The sequence below is a fragment of the Danio rerio genome, chromosome 3 (genome assembly GCF_052040795.2).
Source record: "Danio rerio strain M-AB ecotype USA chromosome 3, GRCz13ab, whole genome shotgun sequence".
In the NCBI taxonomy this organism is placed as follows: domain Eukaryota; kingdom Metazoa; phylum Chordata; class Actinopteri; order Cypriniformes; family Danionidae; genus Danio; species Danio rerio.
This window is the reverse complement of record NC_141023.1, coordinates 28,381,123-28,392,397: the sequence shown is the minus strand read 5'-3', so window position 1 is coordinate 28,392,397 and position 11,275 is coordinate 28,381,123.

The window sequence follows — 11,275 nt, the reverse complement described above, 5'->3', positions numbered from 1 at the left end:
CTTCGTTTTAAATAACCTATACCTTTAAGAAAATTGTTTAAATAGTTGGTGCATAAATTTGTGCACAGCAGATAAGAATATATAGTCTTGATTTATTTATTTATTTAGCTTATCTTCATTTTAAAAATGTGCTAAAGTAAAAATGTGCTAAAGTAAAAATAAACTTGCATTGCAGTGTCATTGGATAAAATGACAGAGGAAATAGACATAAGATAATTTTTCAGTGCAGCTAAATGCCAAGTACAAAAAGTTCACATATTAAGGCAATTTGGCTTTAAGAATGAGTGCTTATGAAAATACTATGTCACATTATCAATCACCGGAGAAAGAGAACGAAATAATTGAGGAACAAGCAGAGCAGGGTCAGGCAAGATGTACAGTGTCAGGTGGGTGTGCTTTATTGAAGGGATAAAGATAATTCTTTTGGGGAGAACAATTTCTTAATGTTTTCGGAGTTGTTGCTGTTCAGCACACTGTTAACCCTTACTGTAGATTATGCAGTAAATAACTGTAAAATAGCCAGTGTTTTGCTGTAATAAAAGGAAACAGTATTTTACTGTAAAAGGAGCAGGATTTGTATGAAATTTTGTAGTGCAAAGAATAAATTACAGTAATTTACTTTATGCATCCATTACAGATAGTTACTGTGATAATAAATGGTAAATTACTGCTCAACCATTATTACCCCATGTACTCTGATGCTTTATGTTGCTATATATATATATATATATATATATATATATATATATATATATATATATATATATATATATATATATATGTATATATATTTTTTTATATATATATATATTTATATATATATATATATATACTTTTCAGTTTTGGTATATGTATGGTCAGTATTGAGGAGAAAGTGAGACAATGCATTGATGATGAGCTAAATTTCTCTGCAGACATCTTTGTGTTTTCTTTGGTTCCTTTTATGTTTTTAACATTGAGTATCAGGAGTCAACCAATGTCAATGTCACAGAGCTAATTAAAAGGTAAAGATATCGACGAGATGCATTTAAAGGCAAAAATATTCACACAGAGCAACCAAATTATCACAACCATTTTTATAACTTTGTTTACTTTTCTATAATTAATCTAATTTGCCTAGTTTAGCCTATAGTTAAGCTTTTAAATTGCACTTTAAGCTGAATATTAGTATTTTGCTAAATAACTAGTAAAAATGTGTTATTTAAAAAATATCTTAAACAGCACGTACATACATTTTTGCAGAGACTCAATTAATTTGTCTGGAAAACTTCAAATGAAGTAGGTAAAAGTGGCATTAACAGTATAGTATAAAGGCTTTCCTAAATAAATGTATAAATCAGGTTATTTTATTTATTTATTTATTTTTATTACTACAGGTTTGGAACAACATGTGGATCAGATTATTTATTATTATTATTATTTATTTATTTATTTTTTGCTTTGGATGAAGTTTTTATATTTTTATTGTTTTTATTCAATGATATGTGCATGATTGTGATAAATGTAGGCAGTTCCTTTGAAGGGCCGCAGTCCAGCAGAATTTAGTTCCAGCCCTGCTTCAACACACTACCTTTAGATTTAGTTTGATCAGGTGTGTTTAATTAGTATAACTGCACTGTTACTCTGTAGATTGTGCAGTAAATAACTGTAAAAAACAATGATTTAGGCATCACCACACACTCCCACAGGCTGTCCGTCTTATTCTAAACACAAAGGTGTTAGAAAGAGTTTTCAGAACCGGAAAGGGTGTACTTAGGATATTTGAGCTACAACGTTAGGCTATATGTCCCCCCGCCAATACGCTGTTACAAATGCCAAAAGTTCGGACACGTAGCGGCAGTTTGTAGAGGTAAACAGAGATGTGCGAGATGTGGGGGAGACCATGAGTATGGTAAATGTGGGCAGGAAGTAAAGCCAAGGTGTTGTAATTGTGGTGGGGAACACAGTGCGGGCTACGGAGGATGTCAAGTTAGGAAAAATGCTGTACAAGTCCAAAATGTCCGAATGTCTGAGGGAATCTCGTATGCTGAAGCTCTAAAGAAAGTTAAACAGACATCAAGAGAACCAGAAACCAGAGTAACAGAATCTCAACAAAAAGCAACGATGAAAGAACAAAATAAAGATAATGAAGTATGTATTGACAAAGTATCGTTCGTCACATTTATAGCAGAAGTAGTTAATTGCTCTGCGCAGACGGAGAGCAGGACCGAGAGAATTAAAATTATCATCAGAGCTGCTTCAAAATATTTGGAATTAGAGGGTGTTACAGTAGATATGATAAATGATAGACTCAAGATACAATCAGGAACTAGTCAGACAGTATATAGTCAACCATGTGGAAGTATATAATGGTATTAACAATACTGCAGTGGAATGCAAGAAGCCTAATTGCAAATGGACAAGAATTTAAAAAATTCATAGTAGATCATGAAAATAGCCCTGACATCATATGTGTTCAGGAAACTTGGCTTAAGTCACATTTAGATTTTGTAATTAATGGATACACTTCGGTAAGAAAAGATAGAGACAAGTCTAATGGTGGTGGGGTAGCTACATTTATTAAACAGAGTATTGGGTATAGGGCAGTTGAGATCACTGGGGAACAAGAAGCTGTGGCAGTTGAAATATGCGATGGAACACAGAAAGTTAGAATAATAAACTATTATAATCCATGTGATAAATTAAGTAAGGACAATCTAGAACATATCCAAGGGAATGGAAATAATAAAATCGTGTGGTGCGGGGATTTTAATGCTCACAACACTTTATGGGGGAGTAAAAAAACAGATTACAATGGACTAATTATAGAAGATATGCTGGATTGGGGAGGATTAGTATGTATCAATGATGGAGGTTACACAAGAGTAGAGTTAATAAAAGGAAAATATTCAAATTTAGATTTAACACTAGTTTCTGAAAGCCTAGCTGGAAGATGTGATTGGAAAGTATTAAAGCAAAACACAATTGGTAGTGATCATTATCCAATTCTAAGTTCAATTGGAATACAGATAATTCGAACTGTGGTAGAAAGAATGCCAAGGTGGAAATTCAGAACAGCTGACTGGGAAAATTTTAAGGAATTATGTAATAATAGATTGTCGGAAATAGATAGATGTGAGGATGATGTGGAAGTTATTAATTCTAAACTTTGTGAAGTTCTTAAGAGCACTGCGGAAGAAGTAATAGGAAGAAAAAAAGCTAATGGTAAGAAGAAAGCAGTTCCTTGGTGGAATGAAGAGTGCAGCGAAGTAGTAAGTAAAAGGAATAATGCATTAAAAAAAGTTAGAAAAACATTAAATTATAATGACTTTATAAATTATAAAAGAGCTCAGGCAATAGTGAGGAAAATAATTAGAAGGGCAAAAAAGAATTATTGGAGAGAGTACTGTGACAGTATTGGGGAGGATGTCAATGTATCTGACATATGGGGTATGATAAGGAAAATGGCAGGAAAACAAAGAAATAATAATATTCCTACATTGACAGAAAATAACAGATTAGTAATTTCTGATATGGAGAAAGCTGAAGTTCTAGCAAAAAATTTTGCCAGAATTCATAGTAACGCTAACCTATCTGAAGAAATTAGAAGAAATAGGGAACAGATCTTGATCAGGAATCCGTGGTTGTTGGAAAACAAAGGGCCATCTGAAAGTACATTAGATAGGGAATTTACATTATTTGAGTTAAAAAAAAGCATTGGCAGAAAGTAAGAAAACCTCCCCTGGAAAAGATGAAATTTGTAACGAAATGATTAAGCATTTATCAGATAATTCATTATGTATAATACTAAAATTATTTAATAAAGTATGGGAGTCAGGGATTTTACCAGCAGAGTGGAAACACGGTGTCATAATACCAATTGCAAAACCAGGTAAGGATCAGTCACAACCAAATAACTACAGACCCATAGCATTAACTTCTAATATATGTAAATTAATGGAACGCATGGTAATGAGCAGACTGGTTTATGCTATCGAAAAAGAAAACTTTTTTGCCGCATACCAAAGTGGTTTCAGGAAGGGACGTAATACAATGGATTCAGTGATTTGTTTGGAATCAGAAATAAGAAAGGCACAAGTAAATAAGGAAGTGTTGGTGGGAGTATTTTTCGATATTGAAAAAGCATACGACATGATGTGGAGAGAAGGACTTTTAATTAAATTAGAAAAAATGGAAATTAATGGAAAAATGTATAACTGGATCAAGAATTTTTTGGTAAAAAGAACAATACAAGTTAGAGTGGGTTCTGCATTCTCCCAAATATATAAGGTAGAGAACGGAACACCACAAGGGAGTGTTAGCAGCCCTATCCTATTTAATATCATGATAAATGACATCTTTTCAAAAATGGAGTTGGGGATCGGGAGATCTTTATATGCAGATGATGGTGCGCTATGGAAGAGGGGAAGAAATGTAGTTCATGTAGAAAGGTGTTTACAGAATGCAGTGAGGACAGTACAAGATTGGGCGGATGAGTGGGGGTTTAGATTTTCTACTGATAAAACTCAGGTTATTTGTTTTTCAAAAAAGAAAGTTAATCCAAATATAAATATTAATATATACAGACAAAAAATAGAACAGGTATCAGTAATTAGATATTTAGGAATGTGGATGGATGTAAAACTGAATTTTAATATGCATATTCAAAAAATAATAGATAAATGTAAAAAAGGAATTAATGTAATGAGGTGTTTGGCAGGAGCTGAATGGGGTGCATGTCGTTTCTCGCTTAAAAGAATCTATAATGCACTGGTAAGATCTACTATAGATTATGGATGCGTAGTATATAGTTCCGCAGCTAAAACTCAGTTGTTGAAAATAGATGCGATTCAATCTCAGGCACTAAGAATATGCTGTGGAGCACTAAGAACTACACCCATTATAGCATTACAAGTAGAGATGGGGGAAATGCCTCTAAAAATTAGAAGAATTAAGTTAAAAATGAGATATTGGGTTAGCATTAAAAGCCAAGAAGAGAGGCACCCAGTAAAAACAGTACTAAAGGAATGTTGGGAATATGGACATAAAAAGATAGATAGTTTTGGTTGGACAGTAAAAGACGAGGCTCAAAATATGGGCATAAGAGACATCAATTTAGCCCCTGCTGTGCCAACCTCTGCGATTCCGCCTTGGCTTTTCCATAAACCAGTAGTCGATTTATTACTACATGAGGAAAAACACAAAAATAATATGTTAAATGAAAAAGAAATACAACAATACATAAATCAGTCATATTTCAATTATTTACAGATATATACAGATGGGTCAAAAGATCCTAAAGATGAAAAAACGGCAGTAGCAGTTTACATCCCAAAATTCAATATTAAAATATCAAAAAGAATAACGGACCGACTTTCTGTGTACACTACAGAAATTGTAGCTATACTTCTTGCTCTTCAGTGGATAGAAGACGTGAAACCATTAAGATCAGTAATATGCTCAGATTCTCTGTCAGTACTAAACAACTTAATTACTGGAACATCTAAGGCAAGACAGGACATAATGAATGAGATAATGCAAAATTTATTCAGAATCAGACAGGGTGGACTTTCTGTAAGCTTCTTGTGGATTCCTGGTCATATGGGAGTAGTAGGTAATGAAGAGGCAGACCAACTTGCAAAGGAAGCATTACAACATACTCAGATAGAAATAAAAATAAAAATAAGTAAGTCAGAGGTAAAAAACATAATTGCAAAAGAAACAGGTAGAATGTGGCAAAGGGAGTGGGATAATGGAGAAAAAGGCAGACATATGCATAATATTCAAGGATGTGTGGGTGGTACTAGAAATAAGTTTGGTAATAGAAGGAATGATGTGGTAATAACTAGGTTGCGTGCTGGTCATTGTTTGCTAAACCAGTATAAGTTCAGAATAGGGAAGCACGAGACAGGATGTTGTGATAAATGCGGGAAAATAGAAACATTAGAACATGTAATTACAGAATGTGTGGCATATGACAATCAGAGATATCAGTTAGTTCAAGGATTAAGTATTTATGGGATTAAAAATTTGTCATTTCAGACCCTATTAGGAAACAGTTCAAATCAAGTTGAAATAATAATGCAATTAATTAATTACTTAAAGGAAACAAAATTGATTAATAGAATTTAAGAATAGCTTAGCAAAATAAGGAAATAAAATTTACTATGATTTTTAACTAGTATTTTTTTTTTCTTTCTTTCTCTCCTCTCCTCCTACTGTTATTACTGTTCTCTCTTCCCTATGGTAATCTCATCCCTCCATTCGTATCATATATCTTTAGTACTCATGCTTTTTCCAACATTATGCGCTCCACACTCCTATCCAGTAGGTGGCGGAAATGCACAATTTAAGTTGGTCTGCCAACCGCCATTAACCCCATAAGAAGAAGAAGAAGAAGAGTTTTCAGAAAATGCCGCCCTTTAAGGGAGCCAGGTGTTTGATTTGTTTACTGCTGAGTGTGCTCTATGCTATGTCCATCAATTCAGATGTAGAGTCTGTTATGTTTTAGGCTTTAAATAAGAATCCACAATGAGTAAGTAAAATGTGTTCAAATGTTTTTGAGGGTTTCTAAAATAAGTCTGTGTTTTAAGTTATACTGTTGTTATCTTGAACTGTGTACTTGAAAGCTACATTGTTAGCTAGTTAGCCTCTACTCATATAACTTCTAACATTGCTTTTGATTAAGTACAGTATATGTATTTATTGGATATTGCATACTGCCATAATGTACAGATGCTAACAGTTGTATGTATCTTTCTGGCAACTAAGCCAAAATTAAATTCCATTATCTCAGTAAGGTAACATGTGCACATCATTACAGGGAATCACAAAAACATGATACACATAGCCATCCACACACAAAAGCTACACTGTCCGGTCCCAGGTTGTGAGTTTGTTGCAAAAGTATTTTTCAGAGCAGTGTTTCCACCTATGAATTTATATTTGAAACAATAAAAAAGTTTGTTGTCATGAGATAATTATAATAGTAAAAGATTTTATCCTTTGGTTTTTCATTGTTGCCAACTTTATTTTTGTTTTCTACAATTAATTTAAACTTTTTATTGAGATTTGACACAGTTTTTAATTATTTAAACCTTTAAAATTTAAAATATTTATTTTGTGTTTTTTGCTGTTCAGTTTTTTTTTTTTTTTTTTGCATGGTCAGCATTGAGGAGAGAGTAACACATTTCACTGCAGCACTTTGTGTGTGTGTGTGTTTATTGGATATGTGATTGTGATAAATGTTGGCAGTTGCTTTAAAAGTATTACTAATACCAGGGGTTCTTAATCCTGTTCCTGGAGATCTACCTTCCTGCAGATTTCAGTTGCTATCCATATCAAACACACCTAAACCAATTAATTAGGACCTGAACACCACTTGATAATTATAGGCAGGTGATATGGGTAGCAACTGAAATCTGCAGGAACGTAGATCTCCAGGAACAGGATTGAGCACCCCTGCTATATACCATGGGGGTCAAACTCCAAGTTCCTGGAGAACTGCAGCGCAGCAGAGCTTAGAATCCACCCTGCTTCAACATTACCTGTAGAATTCTAACAAGCCTTAATTAGTTTGATCAGGTGTGTTCAATTAGAGTTACAGCTTAAAGTCCCAGTCACACTGCACTTTTCTCCCTTTAGCCTTCCATTCATACGCATGTGAATACTGCAGACCTGGAATGATAGCTCACGAGACAAATTTCATAATTCGCAGCATTGGAAAGTTCAAGCTTGGAGAACGCTGAATGCGAAATCACATCATGTGATTGCTTGAGACCAATCAAAGATCAAAACATGACCTCTCTGGCTTGCTTTTTCAATTTCTAATTATTTTGTTTAATTCCACTACTCGCTTTGTTTATTTCCACTTCGCAGTGCAGAATATAGCATGCTTAAACATTAGTGTGACCGCAGCCTTACTGTGCAGACCTGTAATATGTAAGACAATATTCATATTTGCTGATTTTTTAATTTTGTTAAACATTTTCTGTTATTTATTTGTTTGGTGCCAAAACAATAAAATTAATTTGTCTGAAAAATGTTATGCCTTCTATTTTTAAATAACAGCTAAGAATACTGATTAATTTTAGTAACACTACAATAACTATATATGACATACTATTAATGTGTATGCAGTATAATGCTGTGATTTGTAACACTACAATACAGTAATTAACTCTACACAGTTTCCAGTTAGTTACCACTGCTGCTCTATTACAGTAATTAACTGGCAACACTGTTGCCAGCTACTCACTGTATTGGTTCAGTTACAGTAAATAACTGGCAACACTGTTGCCGGCCACTCACTGTAATGGTTCAGTTACAGTAGAAAACTGGCAACACTGTTGCCAGCCACTCACTGTAATGGTTCAGTTACAGTAATTAATTGGCAACACTGTTGCCAGTTACTTACTGTAACCGAACTTTTACAGTGAGTAGCTGGCAACAGTGTTGCCAGTATTCTACTGTAAAAAACCCTGGTAAGGTCTAACAGTGCAGATTTCACAGGCTCACTGATTTACAATACGATCAGTCATTTTAACAAGTGTATTGTAAACAAGTTATTATGAGTATGGAAAATGTCTTTTCCTGCATTTATTCTGCTTCATCAGTCAGTTGACAGTAAACAACACAACCAACAATACAATAAATAAAGTTTTGAAGAAAAATTTGCTTTGTCGTTGAACTTGAGAAAAACTTTGAAAATAATCATAATGACGAATGATGATGAATGAATTAATGATGAATAAAGTCTCCATGCTATAATAATAATGATGAAACCATTTTTAAATGCGGGAACATATGTTTATTTGTACAATTCGGCTGTATTATTTGTGTCCCCTTCAAAAAAAATGCTCAAAAGAAATTTTTATAGGTCCCCCTACTGTTAAATCAGATTTACGCCCATGATGCTAACCTCCTCTTCTGTTACATTTGAGTGCTTGAATGGTCAGAGATATATTTTGCGCATTTCAGTGTTTCTTTACATACATTAAATTTGTCCCGTTTTTATTCAAACCTGTCAAACTGTCAAAATTTACAAATTACAACCACCAATTTAATTCATCGTAAACAGTAGTTTATCCAAAATCATGGTCTTAGTCATTTTTAAAATCAGAAACGTACAGTATACTTTGCTACTAACCTTTAAACCACTTGGTTTTTAGCAATTTAACTGCAGGTTTTTAATCATTTAAAATATAATAAACGTGCTTAGCATAATTTACGACACCCCATTTTGAAAATTATCTATTAAATCGCAGTGAATATAGTTTTAATAATTCATTTCTAATAACTGATTTATTTTATCTTCGCTATGATGACAGTAGCCTAAATAATATTTTACTAGAATTTTTTCAAGACACTTCTATAAAACTTAAAGTGACATTTAAAGGTTTAACTAGGTTAATTAGGTTAACTAGACAGGTTAGGGTAATTAGGTAAGTTATAATATAACAATGATTTTTTCTGTAGACTTGTTGAGAAAAAATATAGCTTAAAGGGGCTAGTAATTTTGTCCTTAAAATGACTTTTAAATAATTAAAAACTGCTTTTATTCTAGCCAAAATAAAACAAATAAATAAATTTTCCAGAAGAAAAAATATTATCAGAGATAATGTGAAAATTTCCTTTTTCTGTTAAACATCATTTGGGAAATATTTAAAAAGATAAGCGGAGCTGAGCAAAGCTCTCAGTAAGGGACCGTCGGAAAAGTGCTTCTTTTTTATTTTATTTTTTTTGTATTTTGCTCCGTCCTGTGTGTTTTATTTTAAACACAACTCATTTTCTTTTAAATAAGCACAAACAGTTACTAAAGTAGTCGAATGATTCATTATAGATCTGTGCATTCTTACATTAACACCTCTGTTATCAAACAAAACAGAATGAGAGATTCATTTGATGCTCTTCACTAAATAACTATAGTAACTTTAATCAATATGCAAATACAATTAAAAGTAAAATAGATTTTATAGCCTTATTTAATTTCTGTATAGGCCATTAATTTTAATAGGCTAAACCTTTTATTTTATTGTCTATATTTTCTAATGTTTGCTATGTTATTCTATCATGTAGCAGACCCCATCCGATTGATGGCCAAAACTTTACATATGTTTCAAGTTGCTTTATTGACATTCCTTTTCTCGGTAACGCTTTCTTTTACAACCCGCAAAGTACCGCGTAAGTACAGTGAAATTACAGTGTACTTTTCTGTACGTACTGTGTAAGTATAATGAACGTATGTGTAGGTATGAGGGAACAAACCGTAATGCTTGGGTAAAAAGGGGGTAACAACCAGATGTTCATCACGAAAATGACCGCGTAAGTACAGTGAAATAACGGTGTACTTTTCTGTACCTATAGTGTAAGTATAAATAACGTTTACGTAAGTATAAGGGAACAAACTGTAATGCTCGGGTAATAAGGGGGTAACAACCAGATATTTAGCATAAAAGGTACCGCGTAAGTACAGTGAAATAACGTTGTACTTTTCTTTAAATTGCAAAAGAACAAACCATAATGTTTGCGTAAAAGGGGAGTAACAATAAGATATCCATCACGCAAAGAAGTATATTAAGTTTACGATGTACATTTCTTCAAGTATTGTATACATATAAAGAATTATGCAAGGATGGTGACAACCTATTGCTATCTGCAAATGTACTGTACATGCACCTGCGTGAGTACATTAGTTCTCTTATTCAGTGCTTGGGTTTTATATGGGGTGTTTAATGAATAAAAGGTTTACAACCTGTGAAATTATGAACCCTTATTGTATACTGTATGTATTTTAAATCTGCAATTCAATATAAAATATATTTCCATACACTACTTACCTTATGTTTACTCGTCGATCTCACCAAAGCCATCAATGTCTCCATAACTCACTATCAACAAATAACTTTGCATGACATAGGCCTACCGTCAGGGTTCAATGCAGATTAAAACAGGCTCGCATCTTTACTGCTGTTGCACAGGGGGGCTAACTGTTGCATTTCAGTAAATGTATAGCTGATGCTTTATAGAAAAATCTAGTAATTTGGTCTTCAATCAATAAAAACTGCTGCTGTAGTTTACTCTGTTCTTAGTGTTCAAGTATACACTAGTATGTTAAAGTTCAGCTTCTTCCCTCTTTGTTCCCTGTAGTTAAAGGGTAAATACAGTATTTGTTCCCTCCTTGTTCCCTGTACTTACAGGGTAAATACCACATTTGAGGGTTGTAAATTAAAGTGAAGCTTTGTTCCTCTCTTGTTACCTCCTTGTTCCCTGTACTTACAGGGTAAATACCACATTT